General features: G+C 45.4%; 1 long non-coding RNA gene across 1 annotated transcript in view; it reads right to left on the bottom strand.

Moving 5' to 3' along the window:
* Positions 1 to 6,349: 6,349 nt before the first annotated feature.
* Positions 6,350 to 18,790, bottom strand: part of LOC137777700 (uncharacterized) — a 45,695-nt gene continuing 33,254 nt past the window's right edge. Inside the window, exons 3-5 of the long non-coding RNA XR_011076594.1 lie at positions 13,968 to 14,010; positions 12,867 to 12,961; positions 6,350 to 7,501 (exon numbers count right to left, since the gene is read on the bottom strand). This is a non-coding gene — a long non-coding RNA (uncharacterized lncRNA). The remainder of the gene's footprint in view (positions 7,502 to 12,866; positions 12,962 to 13,967; positions 14,011 to 18,790) is intronic.

Below are 18,790 nucleotides of genomic sequence, written 5' to 3'. Positions count from 1 at the left end.
ATACTGATATTGATCACGACTATGCACTATTTCCTTCATAACAACTCCAGGAGGTTAAAGCTATCATCACGCCCATTTTGACATGAAGAAACTGAAGGCTGGAAAGATGGGCAAAATTTCCTAGTGCCGCACAGTCTTAACTTGAGGGACCAGGGGTTCGAGTGTCTGATCCCAAGTGAGGAAAGAGATTGGGGGGAAATCCCAATTTCTGCTTATATAATAGTGACTAATCCCAGTGAGGGACAAAAAACAAAGGAAATACCTAGAAAAAAACCCAATGTGGTCCCAAAGGGTGATCACTGGTGATCTCAGACCTTTAGAAAGGCACCCAAAGGTGAAGAGAGGCACAGAATCAAGGAGAACATGCATGAGGGGCCCGTACCTGTGAGAACAGTCCTGGGAAAGGCTAATGTCCAGAATAAGCAGAGGCTATTGGTGGAGCCACAATGTTATGAGGGTTTTTAAAGCTACTGGAAGAGTAGAACAAGAAAGGGACAGGGCTCTGCATGGAGAAGGTGCTAAAGTGTAAAGACTTGACAAAAAGGAGTCAGATTCAGCAATTTCAATTTAGCTTCCCTGTTTTCTAGTTCTTCACAATGTTCTTCCAAAGGTAGAACCCGGGGCTGGTGAGAAGACAAGGCAGCGCTCGGATACCCAGACACGCTAAATGAGTTCGTCTTCAGCCCAGGCAAAGATGGAAGCCCTCAGATGACCTCAAAGAAGCACCATGATTAAACACTGGGCAGCTGACCCCTGGGCAAACTGTCCATTTTCAAGAATTGTAAAAGGGTAGATTGCTTGATGGTAATCCCTGGGGGAATATTCTAGAACTTTTGACCATGCAGATTGAAAACTTTTAAAAAAGAACACGGGGGTGGAGGACTTCCCCGGTGGTTCAGTGGTTAAGACTCCGCCTTCCAATGCAGGGGGCTCGGGTTTGATGGGGAACTAAGATCCCGCATGCCGCGGGGTACAGCCAAAAACTAAAAACAAGCAATTCAGTTCCTTCATGTATTGAAAAAAAATTATTATTAAAAAAAAAAAAAGAACACGGGGAACAACATGGGTTCAAGTCCCCCACCGCCGCCCCCCACCACCAAACACCCGGGAATCTTTTGGGATCAAACAGGTGCAGCTGGTAAGCATTGTATACTTAAAATAAGTTGACAAAGTCTCATTCTTGAAATGGAGGAATGTGGACCAGGTGAAAATAAGATGAGGTGGATCCCTAGCTAGTTGAAAAACAGAGCTCAAACAGAAAGATGAACACTTTGAAGTCTTGTTGAGGTCGGGGAGGGGGGGATCCTAGATCTGTGCCAGCGGCTGTGTCCTTCCACCCGCCCAGCCCTAATGGTGTCCCTGGGGTGTCCTTTGACGCCACTGATGGCGCAGGAATCAGAGCCGCACCGCGGTCGAGGGTATCAGTGCTGGGGGCTAATGCAAATCCATCAGCTAGCCGCTCCCTGTTGACCCTAGGAAACTCACTTCCTTCCGCTCTCGGAGCTGCAGTTTCTTTCTTTGTCTGCGCAATGGGGATAAAAACAACCCCACTCCCCACCCGCCCCCAGCGATGTCATCCCTAGGGCTGAGGCCGGGGATGTGAAGCACACAGTTCGGCGTCCGGCCATGACAGCTAATGCCTTTGTCATCATTAGGCTGTTGCCCTAGTGCTGGCCATCTCTGTGCCACCCCACTGCCCCGACCTGGGAGGCACAGGACCTGGATCCCCACCGCCTCGGCTCCAAGACACAATAGCCTTGTGACTTTGGTCAAGTCACTCCACCACTCCAAGCCCCGGTTTCCTCTTCTGACACAGCTTTCAAAGCCTTGAACAAAGATGTCAAAGGCACTTGTGTCAAATATGTGGGCAACTAGAAGCTCAGAGGGACAATATATGTAATAAATAACCAAATCGTGAATGACACAAACTCATTTCAACTGGATGGAATAAGAGGCCAAACCAACAAGATCTATAAAAATCGAGTCAGAGTATATGTCAATAAAAACACTGAGAATTAAAAATGAAACACAGAAGAACATGCAGGGTAGGGGCATGGCTATTTTGTCAGCTGCCTGTGTGAAAATAAGATCTAGGGAATAACCCAAATGTCCAAAAGTAGCATGTGAAATAGCTAATGAACCAAAGTGACCTGGGAAGCCACGTACAGTTCTGAAGGCTGAGAAGTAGGTGTCAGAATATTCTGACACCTTGGAATTTAAATGGAAATTATGCTACAAGATAAAAAGCCAAAGACCAAATAATATCTACTTGATAGACATAGTTACGTAGAAGTGTTACATGCAAATTTATAGCAGTTGGTGGAAATGTTTCTCTAAAAGTTGTACCCTCACCCCCAGAACAAAAGAAAGTCTGGTAGTTTTCGTTGTCATGGAGTTACTGTCAGTGAGTAATGCATGGGATTGCTAAAAGCTGATGTAGCTTTAGTTGTATCAGTGGAAGTATAATGTCTCTATAATGTGCTGGCCCCAGGGGCTGGTCCAGGTACCAGGTATGGCAATCTCCTAAGAGCTCATCCAGATAACAGGCGTGATGGAACACGGTGATGGGTGTGGCCATCCCACACAAACTGATTCAAGTATACTTCTGGACTGACCTTTTGAGAAGAAAATTAACAATACCTCCCAGAGAGATGGAGGAATTAAATGTGGAAATGAACTCACTGTACCACTAAAAGAAAATAGGAATGAACATTTATCTGCACCTGGGAGGGATGAAAGCATCCTAAAGATAAAATTAATGGGCATAATCATAAAGGAAAATATTGGTAGACATAAAAAATTTAAAACTTCTCAGTCATAAATTACCATAACAAAATTAAAAGACAAGAAAATAACTGGGAAACATATATGACAGATAATGGGTAATTATGTGTGTGTGTGTGTACATAGCACAAGACTAACAGAAAAACAGGCAAAAAAACACAAGCAAGTATTTTAAAGGAAACTAAATGCAAATGGTCTATAAGAAATTAAAAGATGCTCAAACTCAACAACAACAAAATAAATGCAAATAAAAACAGTAAGCTAGGGACTTCCCTGGTGGCTCAGTGGTTAAGAATCCACCTGCCAATATAGGGGATACAGGTTTGATCCCTGGTCCGGGAAGATCCCACATGCCGTGCAGCAACTAAGCCCGTGCGCCACAACTACTGAGCCTGCACCCTAGAGCCTGTGTGCCACAACTACTGAGCCCACGAGCCGCATCTACCAAAGCCCGCGTGCTCTAGAGCCCGTGCTCCGCAACAAGAGGAGGCACTGCGGTGAGAAGCCACTGCATTGAGAAGGCCGCACACTGCAACGAAGAGTAGCCCCCGCTCGCTGCAACTAGAGAAAGCCCATACGCAGCAACGAAGACCCAACGCAGCCAAAAAATAAGTACAAATTAAAAAAAGATCAAATAAAACAAAACAACAACAGTAAGCTAACATTTGTCTTTCAAGATGGCAAAAATAGATGACGGTATATACAAGGGTCCAGGGACAGGGCAACAGTGTAGCTGGGGGTGCTAATCAGTCTTCCTCCTGGCACTCAGTAGCTGAGTGTCTTTGAGTAGTTTATTTAGCCTTCCAAGTCATAAACTGAAGATAATCATAATTCCTGTTTGACAGGGTTGTCAGGAGGATTGGCTGAGATTACTCTCACCCAGTGGTGACACTTCATGAAATTTTTTCTAATTAGAGGCAAGCCAGCCGGGTATGGCTAAATAATTCATGATACATTTATAAGGTGAACTATTACACAGACATTAAGCATATTATAAAAGACTATTTCCTAATGAAAACTGCTAGAGATATTATGATCCCAGTATTGTAAAGTAAAATACCATATACTTTTTTATATACAGAAAAAAAATAGCCAACATTTTGTTTCTTCTTTCATCTCTAGGTGATGGGCTTTACAGGTGTTTGTTTTTTTTTTTAGAAAAAACAAAAGCTATAAGGACGAAAACGGTATTGAAACTAAACAAAGTCAAAACGAAGCAAAATATCTTATATTGTGCCCTGACAATGTCAATTGGCATGTTTAGATGGCTGGGAACCTTGAATTACATGAAGCAGTTGGGGAAGATGATTATGTGCAGCCTGGAAGAGACAAGGTTGTGTGAGGGCCATAACATCTGTCTGCACATGTTTGATGGATGTCACATCAGGGTGTGTCCCGATGTTGCCTCCTGGAACAGCATGTCACCTGCCTCTCAATGATAGTACCATCCAGGGGAGATTAGGATTCCAAGGTCTACGGGACTTGAGGTCACACTTGGGCCCCTGGGGAGACTCTCCCAGTTGCTGGTGGGCATCTTGGCCCAGGGGAGCAGTCATGGACCCAACTCTTCTGGGGGTTTGGATTTGATAACTTCTTTCTTTCTTTCTCTTTAAGATGGCAACCTGTAAAATGATTAATTATGGGACAAAGAGGTGGGGTCAGTGTAATCATTCACAGACTGAGAGTATGAAAGGGGAGAGTGGTTAACATGATCCTTAGGAATATTCTACCTTACACAGAAAAAATGAATGTTGGATTCATTTCTGAGACTTTCCACCCTGCTGCTCTGTGACATATTGTAGCAGAGAGAAAACTAGTCCAGAAGTTGCTTCATCACAGTTGAGTAAAATTTAAATAATTTCTCAGTGGACTAGGTCTGTAAAAGCTGGGTTAAAAAGAAGAAGGTAACCCAATAATACAGATCAGACCTAACCCCAGGAGTGGAGGCTGTGTCATAGGTTTCCAAGTGGGAGTCAATTAATCATCAATAAGGATCACACATCACTGGCCACAACAGAGTCAATGTGACTGTTGAGGTAAATATTGGAGGTAAGCAAATTTGGCACCCGATATCCATTCCCCACCCAAAAGTGTAGGTCCCTAAATATATATACCCATAGAAGAGCTTGTTTCTTCTTGTCTTTCTGCTTCTACCCTCAAGGTCACAGATGGCTGCAGGAGCTCCTGCTTTCACATCCATGTCCCAAAGAGGGAGGAAGGGAATATCTCCACAACTGAGTCAACTCTTTTTAATATACCTTCCCAGAAGTCCCACATCATTTAGGTGGTCTGCCTGATCCAGAAGTGGACAAGTGACCCAGAACCACTAACCAGCACACCCCATGTCCCATTCCCAGTGACCAGTCCAGGATGGGCAGCTGGTCCTGTCATTGACATTCCCAGACGTCTGTCACCTGGGCTGCTAAGGGGGCAGGCTGTGAGCTGAGCTTCTGGCAGCCAACTCACAGCCACCTCTGGGGGTAGAGGTGGAGGTTAAGAGGGAGGTAAAGCAGAGAGACGGGGTGACTAAGACCCAGTCCTGCTGATGTCACCAAGTCTGGCCAGCCTTGGACTTTTCATACAGGGCCAGCAGTGTGAATGCTCACCTTCAGACCATGGGGGGCCAGACTGCTGGGTGATGGCGGGGTGTTGGAGGAAGATTTAAAATGTGACAGAATGGGAAGGTAAGCAAACAGAAAAGGTTGTATTTTCTAAAGTGAGGAGCATTTTCTCTGTATTTTAAACCATAGATAAAATGGAAGGCCTCTGGGGATGTTTCCTGGCCTGGCTTTCTGAACCTGTGCGTTATGTGTTGCTCGCTTAAAAGCATCTCTGTTCCTCAGAGTGGGAGGCCCAGAGATAGCCAGGGGCAAGCAAGGCCAGTGGGGAAAGATGGGCGATTCAGGAATAGTACTGGGACTACAGGGCAGCCATCTGGAGAAAAAAGGTTGTAATAGGGAAGAACAAATCTGACTCCATATTAGATTTGTGGCTTTTACTTTAACCCTTGTATTCTATTGCCTTTGCTTTGAGTTAAGAATGTTGCCTATAGCCTAAAGTATACAGGATAGTCCATTCTCAAGACTCTGACCTTTAAGGGTATATCACTTTTCCATTCATATAGAGATTAAAAGTTGCAGAACAGAGAATACCATTTGTCTTGTTGGAGGTTTACAGGAACATGGTGACCTGACCTACATGGACAGCTGCAAGAACAAAGGATTCCGACACCAAGAAGTCTGCAACAACCCATCGCCCCCCCTCACCTGGCCTTTAAAAGTGCTTTGCTGAAACCCTTCCGTTCGGGGTTTTTTGGGCATGAGCCACCCATCTCCTTGCATGGCCCTGCAATAAACCCTTCTCTGCTCCAAACTCTGACGTTTTGGTTTGTTTGGCCTCGCTGTGCATCGGGCATGCGAACTTGCATTCGGTAGCAAGGTGAATCCACACTCCAATTACTACATATCCAACCAAAACCTACACAGATCAAATAGTTAAATGTAAAAAAATCAAACCATAAAAGTACTCAAAGAGAATAATAATAATTTTTTCACTTCAGAGGGAGGAATACCTTTATTAGCATAGACACAAAATACAAAACCAAAAAGCGAAATAATTTGATGAAGATAACTACATAAAAATCAAGTTTTCTCTGCATGGCCAAACCTACCACAAACTCAAATGCCAAACTGAGAAAAACTATTTTAATTAATACCACAGACAGCACAAATATCCCTAATATATAAAGACTCCTCTAAATCAATAAAAGACCAACAGTCAAGTAGAAAAAAGGGCAAAGGATGTGAACTGACAAGATACAGGAATGGGAATACAGGTGGTCCCGAAGCATTGGAAGAAACACTCAACATCATTCAAGGAAAGAAAATGCAATTTACATTTACACCAAGATACCATTTTTCATCTTTCAGGTGGTCTAACTTTAATCACATGCCGTATTCAAAAAGATGTTTGGAAACAGGCACTTTTATTCATCCTAGTTGTTTGTAGAATAGTACAGTGTTGATGGAGAGCAATTTTGCGACATCAAAACTGCAAATGCACTTATCCCTTTACCTGGGAACTCTGCTTCTGAGAATTCATCTACAGAGATTCTTACACATGTGTGAGCTGCGTGCACATATGTGGAGATTTAGGCAACATCGCTTGTATTTGCCAAAGACGGGATACAACCCAAACGTCTAACATTCTATAACTAGTTAAATAAGCAGTAGTACAGTATGCCGTCCTTTATGTAACGAAATAAAGTTGTAGTTTGTGCAAAGAAGAGCCCCGACAGGATCCTTAGGAATCTGACACTGATGGCTGCCTCTGGGGGTCCAGGGAGTCAGGCTGAGAGGAAGACTCTTCTCCAAACACTGGTTTGAATCTCTGACACTTTGGACCATGGGCAAGGGTTATCGATTAAAAATACTTCTTAAAATTTAAAAAGTAAGATACCTGTGTTCTTTTTTCTCCCCAGGGGCAGCCAGAGACAGCAGGTAAGTAGCTGAGTGCCCAGGTGGACGCCATACCCCTGAATCCTGGCCGGGTCACCACGGCCTGGCCAGATATCCTAGGCGTCAAGACCACAGGATGGAAGGTCTGGGGCCGGACCTCAGCTGTGTGCCGTGTGGAGGCGTGTTCCACGCTCACTTGTGGCCGTCACCTCACGTCTGGGGGCCTGCTGGAACCCGCTCCGCTGCTCGGAAGTTTTCATCTAATTGTGAATTAATTAGTACACGTTAGCGGTGAATCCTATAGCCTCTCAAAATCCTTTTGGAGGCAGGCAGAGGAGAACACGTTTTCAATCTGAAATAATTAAAATGTCACAGTTACTTGTGCCCCCTAGGTACCAGGGAAGGGGAGGGGTTCACGGATGGTGAGCTAGTTCATGACCAGGGCACCGTTCACAGCTCCAGGTCCCCTCGTTTGACCTCTCCCCAGGGCAGGTTTCAAACAAAACCCCTCAATCTGCTCTTTTCACTGCACCGCAATTAGAAACAAACTCTCACCGACCCTGGACCCTGAGCGGCGGTGAGCCCGTTGCAGGGTCCCATGGCTTCTTCAAGGACAGGGCTTCACTGTGGCTCTGGGCTCTGTCGCAGTGTCACTACACTCAGGTTCCTGGCTCAGAGTCTGTCTTCTGAATCCCAGCAGCTGTGTGGGTGACGGCCTGCTGCTAAATCCCTAGTGGGCCCAGCTTGGCACTCGGCTCCTTGGCGAGCTCCCAGCTATCCCGCTGTGAAGGACGGGTGTCCTTGTGGCCCTCGAGGGCCTGGCCAACTGCCTGTGGATGTGTGCAGATGTTGAAGACTGTCTCGACCCCTCTGGAAGGTTTACATCTACTCAGGGCTTCCCTCAAGGCCCACTGGAGGCTGGCTGCCAGAGGAGTCCAGCAGAGAACCTGGGTTACTCTTACAAATGGCCAGATGGAGACTATTGTTTGTTTGTTTATCTATCTATCTATTTTTGGCAGGGGAAGATTTTTTTTTTCTATTATATCTTTTTTTAATTAAATTGAAGTACAGTTGATTTACAATGTTGTGTTATGTTCTGCTATACAGCACAGCAATTCACTTATACATATATATAATGCATACATATATGTTCTTTTCCAGATTCTTTTCCTTTATAGGTTATTACAAAATATTGAGTGTAGTTCCCTATGCTATACAGTAGGTCCTTGTTGGGTATCTATTTTATAGATCGTAGTGTGTATCTGTTAATCCCAGCCTCCTAATTTATCCCTCCCCCCGCCTTTCCCCTTTGGTAACCATAGATTTGTTTTCTATGTCTGTGGGTCTATTTCTGTTTTGGAAATAAGTTCATTTGTATCTTTTTTTTTTTTAGATTCCACACATAAGGGATATCATGTATTTGTCTTTCTGTTTTTCGATGAGGTAAGGAAATGCTGAGTAAGAGGCCTGGAGCAACCCCTCTGTGGATGAGCCTATGTGGGTGTGTGTGTGTGCACGTGCAGCGTGCACCTGTGCACAAGTGCATGTGCATGAATGCTTGCACATGGGCTGAGTGTGTGTGTGTGATTGTGCACGTGTGTGCACTGGGTCCACGTGGGCACCAGGCAGGTGCAGACGTCCCCCGGCAGCTGCCACAGGTCTGCTCCGTGATCTGACTAGAATCCCCTTCCCGTTCATCAGAGGTTTTACACACGGAAAGGTTAGAGAAATTGGCCACCTGCCGTGCAAGATCAAAACATCTGGGTGCCTGGCGTGGCCAACAGGGCTGTTTCCGCGGGCAGAGGCGCTGCCTGGCGAGACATCAGCTGACCTGTCAGTGGACAGGGAAACAGAGTTGTTTCCTGTGCCTTTGATGTTGGGGCCCTGAGGGGTCAGCCTGGGCATTTGTTCTGTGCCCACTTTTCTGGCTCAGGAGGAAAGCAGGCCCACGCTGGGCAGGAAGCGCAGCTGCCAGCATTTCTGGTTGAGGACATGACGAGGGAGGAAGAAAGGAAGAAGGAGAGGGGGTGGGGGAGGGGAAGAGGAGGGGCTACAAACTTGGACTGGAGGGGAGGGGACCCCGATGAGGTTTGGAGAGGGCAAGCAGGGAGCTTGGTGCAAACCCACACCTGCGTTTCTCTCTCGAAGTCCCTCGCACGCAGGCTGACGGGAAGCAGCACAGGCCCCGCTACCCGGGGGGCTCCTCCGCGTCTGTCTGGCTGGGTCTCAGATCCACAGCGGTCATTTCTGGTCAGCTCTGGGCTCTAGACTACGGCCTCAAGGAGACGGTCGAGGTGGCTGAAAGGGTCTCCTCGCCATCATGGTGTCCTGGCTTGTTTGGGGGGACCGGAGAGCCCTTGCAGCTAACCTGCTGGGGACCTCCGGGAAATGACCCTCCTTCCCTGGGCCTCACCTTCTCCTTATAAAAGGCATGTTGAACACTAATCGCAAAGTGGACTATTAAAGTATTTATCTGAGGGGAATGGAGGGTTTGAAAGCGGAAGCCAGGGGGAGTTTGTTAAATGTGGAAATGTACGGTGTGCATGTACACGGGGGACTTTTCCTGAAAGTGCAAAATATTGCCACAGCGCTATTAGGAGGTGCTGGATCCCCAGATACACACGTGGGTGGAGGAACATCTGTAGCAGCAGAAGGGGGTCGACAGTCCGCGACCGCATGTCTGTATGAAGGCCAGCGTGTGTGTGTGTGTGTGTGTGTGTGTGTGTGTGTGTGTTGGGGTGAAGGGGACGCCAAGGAGCCCTGAGTAGCGTATGGAAAGTAAGAGTACCCAACACTCCGCTCAAGCAATTGTTTTTCTCCTGGAGGCTAAAATTCACGGGCAGGTAGCCAACAGGCACATTAGGATAAGAGATGTAATCTGTTTATAATACGTTTGCAAAATACATCTTGATGCAGTGAGTGCACAGCGCGCCCTAACCCAGGTGATGCTGCCTTGGCCCGGTGGCCACGCCAGGCGCACCGGAGCTCACAGGCCAGTGTTTGCAAAGCCCAGCCCTCACTTCTCACTCATCCACTTCCCTCCGGGGTGGATAAACACACTCCCAAAGACCACAGCTGGGGTGTCTGGGAGCCAACAGAAGCTGCTTCTCCCTGCCTTGCTAGAGCTGTTGCTGCTACCGTAGCAAAGACTCGAAACCTCCAGGTTGGAAGACACCCCAGAGGTCACTCATCCCTCCGATGCAGGAAGCCCAGGTCCCTGCGGATATCCTCCTGCAAGGGCCTGGGTTCTGCCAGGTCCCGCCGCTCCTGGGTAAAACACTGCCCCTGCCTGCACCGCACTGCCGTCCTTCCCCGCATCTACAGTTTCTGGGTCTGTAGGGCTGTCACTCTTCAGGCAATAGCAAACCCGCATTTATTGGGCATTTACTGTGAGCCTGGCACCGTCTAAGCACTTTATCTGCATCGCCTCATTGGACGCACCCAGCAACGTTTGAGAAAGATACCATTATTACCCCATTTTACAGATGTGGAAGTGGAAGCTGGAGGGCTTAAAGGATTTGCCCCAAATCCTGCCATCCGTGGAATCAGTGTGGAGTCTGGGCTTGAACCCAGGTTTTTTCAACTCTGAATCCCAGCTCCTTCCCATCAAACTCCCTGTTCTCCGGACTCCACAGGGACATCCACACAAGGCTTGTCTCAGACCCACGCAGGTCCACCCCACCCCACTCCTCTCCTGGAAACATCCTCTAGCTTTTTTCCAGATCCCTCCCACCGACCTCTACAATTTCATAACCCCAAAGGGCAGGGGTTCCCTTTGCTCAGAACTGAGTAAACAATAAAACGCAGTGGCTCAAAGCACCCCGGTGAGGGTCGGACAGACCTGACTTAGCATTCTGCATTAGCCTCAGCAAATGCCTGTCTCCTGTCTCCTGTCTCCCATGGGTAAGAATAGAGACCTACCCACAGGGTGGGTGTGAGAGTTAAACAAGATAAAACAGAAAGAGCTCCCAGCCGGTGTTCGCACAGGAGCGGCAGCTCTGCTAAGGGGGTGTGTAGTGACAGATGTGATAAGGGAAGGAGGACATGTGGGTGGATGTCGGCCACCAAGTTTCACTCCGTCCCCAACTTCTGACTTTAAGAATCTCTCACCAGCAGGAGAGGGTTTGCTCAAGGATACACACACTAGGAACCCTCAGACCTCAGCCTGGCCGTGGCTTTCTCACTCCACGTTAGCATTTCCTGGGGAAGCACCTGCAGGAGGGGGAAGGGGGTGGGCAGAGGGGCTGGGGAGACTGAAGGCTCCCCTTCAGGAAACCAAGGAGAAGGTGGGCTCACCAACACTCGGGCGGTGGGCACAGACCTCTAATCTGGCTGCTGTGGAGTTCCCTGTGCCATCTTGGCCAGCTGCCTCCTCTCGGGGCCTTGGGTCTTCCCACCCTTTAGGGATGATGGGGAAGTCAATTCTGAAGTTCATGAATTCCCAGGCATGAAGGTGCTGTACAAACACAGACTTTTATACAAAGGTCCTCGTGTCTTCAAACCTCACCTTCTCTAAGAATCCTCCCTGCCCTCCTCCGGGGTCCTCCCTTGACCTCTAGAGCTAAAATGACATCATACCTACCCCTGGGCCACCTGTCAGGCTCCACCCATGGACCTGGCTTTATTCTTCCTTCATAGTACACATTGCTAACCGATCTTATATGTCTATTTCGTGTTTGGTTTATTGTGCCTCCCCGTTACCCTCACTAGAATGCCAGCTGCACCAGGCAGAGATCTGAGTCTGTCCTCTTCCCTGTTAATCCCACGGCCTAGAATGACTCCTGGCACCGAAAACAAGCTCACTAAATAGTGGTTAAATGAACAAATGAACGAATGAAGGAATGATTCTTTATATCATTTCAGAAAACTACGAAACTCAGTATGTCAGAGCTGTAAGTGACATTTTCAAATATGACCCTGTGTTCTGATGAAGGTTTATTCAGACCATTAAAAAATATGCCCAGATTAAAAGGGCCTGGAAACAGCTCAGGTATCCCTCAGTAGGAGGATAGATCAACAAGCTGTGGTATATTCGTGTGATGGAATACAACTCAGCAGTAAAAAGGAATGAAGGACGAAACATGGATAAATCTCAAAACATTATGTTGAAAGAAGAAAGCCAAACACAAAAGAGAGTCTGATGCATGTTTCCATTCACATGAATTCTAGAACAAACAAAACAATCTAGGATGCTAAAAAGCAAAACAATGTTTGCCTCTGGGGGGTGGCTGGGGACAGGGCTTGACTGGGAAGGAGGATGAGGGAATTTCTCAGGTGATGGACCAGACCCTATATCTTGATAGAGGGTGGGTTTTACTCATCAAATGGTCCACTTAAGATTTGTGCAGTTTAACGTATGTACAACTTTTGTCTTAAAAAAGAAAGATATAAACAAATACTGAACTGTAATTAATAACACGCATGCTGAGGTATTTAAGGGTGAATATTTGCAACTTACTTTGAAATGCATCCTGAAAGTGAGATGAGGACTTTCACTTCCAGGAAGTTGGAACAGGCATACTTATCCATTCCTCCTGCCACCCACCACTAAAAACCCTGGACGTTATATACAGTGCAAACATAAGAAGATTCTGGAAGGTGGAGAGAAGACAGACTGATACGGACCTCGGGATGGGTAGAACGGAGTGGTGAGCCCTCTGGCTTCTTTTTCCCTTGTGTATCCCAGGCGAGGTGTTGAAGAAGCCGGGAACCCAGAAATTCTAAAAGAGAGCAAACAAAGAGGAAGCTCCCACAAAAGCCTGCTCCCTCTAGCTAAATGGCCTGGAAAGGGCCAGCCCAGCAAGAAAGAAAAGTTTTAGGCAATAATTGTTTCACTCTAGCCAAACACCACAGAAAATACTGCAGCCCCGCCTTCATCAGCAAAGGCCAAGGGGAGCCCTGACGTCCACCCTCATCACCAGGCTGAAACATGCCCCAAACACCCTGCCCCACCCTGCCTGCCTCCCACCCCAGGGTGGGGTCTGAGAAGGCTGAGCAGGGAGCTGAAACTTTCATCCCCACTCAGTGGTCACAAGCTCCTCCCCAGTCAGTGGAGACCAGGCGGGGAGGCTGGACTTTCATCCCCACACAGCAGTAACAAGGAGCAAGGGTGGTATCTGGGAGACCTAGTGGGGAGTCAGGACCCTCTTAACCTCACAGGGGTAGCAAGGCCACGTGAGGAATAGCATCGAGGCACTCTGACACCACCACATGGGGGAGCTATCAGTGGAAGCCTAGCACTTCTACCCACACCCAGCAGTAAGAAGGAGACCCCTTCCTCGGGTGTCAACAGAGGCCAAGTGAGGGACCTGGACTTCCACCCCACATGGCAGTAATGAGAGAGCTCACTGCCACTCCCCCACACCTTCACCCACAATGTCAGAGGAAGCCAATGAAAACAGATCGAAATAAGATACAGAGTCTCAAAACATAATACCCCAAATGTCAAGCTTTCAGTAGAAAATTGCTCATCATACCAAGAACCAGGATGACCTCAAACTGAATGAAGAAAGCCAATGAATAAATGCTAACACCAAGATGACAGAGATGTTAGAATTATCTGACAAACATTTTAAAGCAACCACCATTAAAATGCTTCAAAGAGCAATGACAAATACTCTTGAAACAAATTTAAAAAAAGGAAGAGAGATACAATATAAAGAACTAAATGGAATATTTATAACAGAGAAATACAGTAATAACAACAGCAACAACCAAAACACCCACCTGAATGGAGGCGCTCAACAGCAAAATAGAGGAACACAGTGACCTGGAAGATAGGAGAGCATTAAATATCCAATCTGAACAACAGAGAGAAGAAAATAGGCTGGGGGAAAAAAAAAAGGAACAGAGCCTCAGGGACCTGTCTTGCTATAGCAAAAGATCTAACTTCTGTGATATCCAAGTTCTGGTAAGAAAGGAAAAGAGGGCAAAACTGAAAAAGTACTCAATTAAATAAGGGCTTAAAACATCCCAAGTTTTGCGAAAAACAAAAGCACAAACACAAACACACAGATTTAAGAAGCTGAGCAAACTTCAAACAGAATAAACCCAAAGAAATCCATGTCAAGGCGCATCACAGTCAAACTTCAGAAAAACAAAGAGAAAAATATATATATTGAAAACACAGAGAAATGACACTACCTATGGGGAAAAACATTTGAATGACAGCACATTTTCATTAGAAACCATGGAGGCCAGAGTACTCTCATGCGCTGAAAGAAAAGAACTGCCAACACAGAACTGTATATTCAGTTGAAAGGTCCTCTCCCATGAAGGATCCTTCAGGAATGAAAGGGAAATTAAGACATTTTCGAAAAAAGAAAAACTGAGAATATTTACCACTAGCAGATATATCAATACCACATAAGAATGGCTAAAAGAAGTTTCCTAAACAGAAAAGAAACAATAAAAGAAAGACTTCTGTAACGTCAGTAAGGAAGAAACAACACAATAAGCAAACATATTGGTAATGCTGGTAAATACAATGGACTTTCCTTTTCTTCTTAATTTTTCTAAATTATGTTGACAGTTGAGGCAAAAACTGTAACACTGCTAATGTGATTCAAAATGAATGTAGAAGAAATATTTAAGACAATTATATTATAAACAGGGAGGGGAAAGGGACGTAAAAAGGGATAAATGTTCCATACTTGACTCAAACTTGCTAAATGATGACGCTAGTAAACTACGGTCTCAACAGAGGCAAAAAAATCATTTGAAATAATCCAACAGATATTCCTGGTAAAAACTCTCAGCAAACTAAGACTAGATGGGAACTTCCTCTATCTGATAAGGGGCATCTACTAAAAACTAATAGCTAACATCATTATTAATGGTGAAAGACTGAATATTTTCCTCCTAAGATCAGAAACTCTCACAGATTCTATTCCACATTGTACTGAAGATTCAATCCAGTGCAATATGGCAAGAAACAGAAATAAAAGCGAGCTAGATTGGAATGAGAGAAGTAAAGCCGTCCTCATTTGCAGATGACATGAGAATCTATGTAGAAAATCCTATAGAAACAAAAAGTTACTGGAATGTAAAAAGTGACTTTAGTAAAGACATGCGATACGAGATTAATGTACAAAAAATCAATTGTATTTCTGTATACTTTCAATGAACAATTGGAAATTGAATATTTACAAATATCACTTACAATAGTATCAAAAAGTATAAAATATTTAGGGTAAATCTGACAAAAGATGGACAATATCTGTACACTGAAAATTACAAAACATTGCTGAGAGAAATTAAAGAGAACCTAAATAAATAGAGAGATACTGAGTTTTAAAATTTTTAAAAAGATTTGTGAAATTGAATGAGTCTTTAAATTCTATAGTGCTTTACAATTTTCAAAAGTTTCACACGCATGATTTCATATAATCCCATAATAACCCTTTTTCCCCCTACCCCTATATTACTCCTCCCCACTTCCCTCTCCCCACTAGTAACCACTAGCTTGTTCTCTATATCTGTGAGAAGACTCAATATTTTTAAGGTGTAAATTCTCACCAAATTGATCTGTAGATTCAATGTAATTCTGATCAAAATCTCAGCAGATTTTCTGTAGAAATGGACAAGCTGATTCCGAAACTCATATGGAAATGCAGAGGACTTAGAATAATCAAAACAACTTTGCAAAAGAAAAGCAAAGTTGAAGAACTTACATCACTTGATTTCAAGACTTATTATAAAGTTACAATAATCAGGACAGTGGAGTAAAGACAAGCACAAACACCAATGGAACTTCAGAATCAAGAGTCTAAAATTAGACTCATTTATGGACAGCTGATTTTTAACAAAGGTGTAAAGCAATGCTGTGGAGAAATGATAATTTTTTCAACAAATGTTGAGGGCACACTGGGATATCCAAAGGCCAAAAGAGTGAACTTTGATCTGCACCTCATACCATTTACAAAAATTAACTCAAAATGGGTCATCATAGATTGAAATATCTATAGCTTCTAGAAGAAAATCTTCATGACCCTGGGTTAGGCAAAGATTTCTTAGATACAAAGCCCAAAGCATAATCCATAAGAGAAAAAAATGATAAATTGGACTTCTTTAAAATTAAAAACAAAAAGTCATTGTTAAGAAAATGAAAAGACAAGCTACAGTCTGGAAGAAAACATTTGCAAATCATGTCTAGTAAGGGGCTTATATTCATAATATATAAAGAACTGCCAAGACTCAATAATAAGAAAACAACCCAAATTTTAAAAAATGGGCAAAAGTCTTTTCTTTTTTTTAATAAACTGGGTAATGTTCTTCCTTAATGCAAATATGAATTCAACTTCTTTTTCCTAAAAACATGGATTAGAAGTCTCATGTGAGTCAAGGTCAGGCTCACTATGGCGTTGTTTCAACCGCATTTCTACTATATTAATCACCACTATCAGAGAAACTCAGATTAAGATCTTTTAAATAACGGCTTGTATTTACTGAAAATTCTCTCTCTCTTTCTCTCTCTCACTCTGTATATATATGTGTATATATATGCAAAATATTTAAACAGACATATCACCAAAGAACATATATGAATGACAAACAAGCATATGAAAAGATGCTCATTGTTATCAGTATGAGAGAGATGCAAATGAAAATCACAAAGAGCTCTCACTACGCATGTATTAGAATGATTACGACAGAAAGTCTGACTGTAATAAGCACTAATGCGGACACGAAGCAACTGGAATTCTCACATTTGGCTAGCGGGTTTTTAGAAATGATGGGGAGATCCTTAACCAAATCTTTTCAAACCCCACTCAAGGAATCCATTCAAGGAACTGTCTTAACTTTTTCCCTGCCCAATTGCCTCTTCACAGGGCCATGGTAAAGCCAGCTTTCCAGGGTCACACAAGGCCACCCCCAGCAGTAGTGAGTTTCTCATGTCAAGCAATCTGGAGTAGATCTAGTTTAAAAAGAATCTTTCTGGTGTTTTCTTGGAGGCCCCAGACTGCCCTCTTTAGGTTTGCTTGTCCTTGGATTGAGGTGACTTCAAAGGCGGCACAGTGCCCAGTGCAACGGAAGAGAGGGAGGCAGAATGCACCCTGACTCTGCAATCTGTTCCTAACAGTTTTTTGAGGGTTGAACACAACTCTCGGTGTGTGTCAGCGCTTGGGCTGTGCGTTTCTGTCTGACTGTGTCTCTGCCTAGGTGGTAGGAAGGGCCCCGGGCTGAGGCCAGGAAGGACCTGCTCTAAGCTGATAAAGCCAACGCCCTTATGTCCGGAACCCTGTGGTTTTTCTGTCTTTGGAAGCAGCAGGAAGTACTTTCCCCCCAAAACACAGCCCTGTATATTGCTCGGGGAAACAATTCGCACACATCGGGCTGGGAGACCCTGAGCACCCAGGGCTGTGTGCTTCATTTCAGGCGAACTGGACACGGTTTTCTCCCTTACACTTTGGAACTTCGAGTTCCGTGCCTGCCCCTCGCCTTCCGGGGATGCGCGGGCGAAGGCAGCCTCCAGGCTGGGCCGGAGAGGGGCGGGCTGCAGCCCCACCGACCTGCCGGGCGCGCGTCCGTCCGTGCCAGACCGCGCAGAGGTGCCGGCGCAGCCTAAACGTGACCTTGGCCGCGGTGAGGCTGGGCGTCTGTCTGCGCGCGTCGGAGCCCCAGACCCGGACAAAGCCTAGCTGCTAGTTAAGTTTTGCTGTCTTTTACTTTTCCTAAAATAATTCCGGGGAGTTTCCATCACTCTGAAATGACCTGCGAAAACTCTCCGGAGCTAGAAATCAATCAACTCAAAAAAGTATGCTGATTTTTTTTTTTTTTCCTTTCTTTTTGAACCCGTGGTTGGTGCGTAAAGCGAGCTGTCAATCTAGAAGCCCCCTGGGCCCCAAGTGAATCTGCAGAGCTGGGTATTTTTAGAGACCGCACTTTCTGAGATTCCAGCTGGTGGACCCCGAGCCGGCTCCATGTCGCCCTCAGAGAGCAAGCACGTGGATTTGCAGAATATGATGCAACCCAGCGTGGGCTCAACCGATGCAACGCGCACCGAGCTGTAGCCTGAGAAGCTCCGGGGCACACAGAAGGCCAGCTCGCATCCCTCGTCAATTTCACTTTTTTTTTTTTTTTTTTTTTAACTCTCCACAGGTTCAGATGCCGTTTGGCTGGGGAAAGGGATTTATCAAAGATTTATAAATGGAGCAATCTACTAGTAAAAATAACAATCATCACATCATCTCACAGGGTGGCAGGATATTTTGTTTTTCTTTGGCAACGACCCGTAACTGAGAAATTGATTCAAATATACCCTACGAAGTACACGTTTTTCTATGGAATGTCTCCCTAAGTAAAATTTGCTGGCTTGCTTCTGGATTAGGAGCCTGGTGAAGTTGACCCTGGCTGCAGGGAATTGCTTCCCAGCCACGCAGGCACTCTCTGTATCCCTCCCTCCGGCAGGGATCTGGGCTGCTTTGGGCTTTGTCTTCTGTTCTGTCCCCTGAGCCCAGCACAGGGCTTAGAACACGGAGGCCCTCGTCCACATCCACTGGGGGCCCCAAGCCCTTCAGCGATAAAGTGGGACAATACTGCTTGCCTTA

The sequence above is a fragment of the Eschrichtius robustus genome, chromosome 15, assembly GCF_028021215.1.
Source record: "Eschrichtius robustus isolate mEscRob2 chromosome 15, mEscRob2.pri, whole genome shotgun sequence".
Classification (NCBI taxonomy): Eukaryota; Metazoa; Chordata; class Mammalia; order Artiodactyla; family Eschrichtiidae; genus Eschrichtius; species Eschrichtius robustus.
The sequence above is the reverse complement of the archived record's forward strand: the minus strand, read 5'-3'. Positions and strand labels throughout refer to the sequence as shown.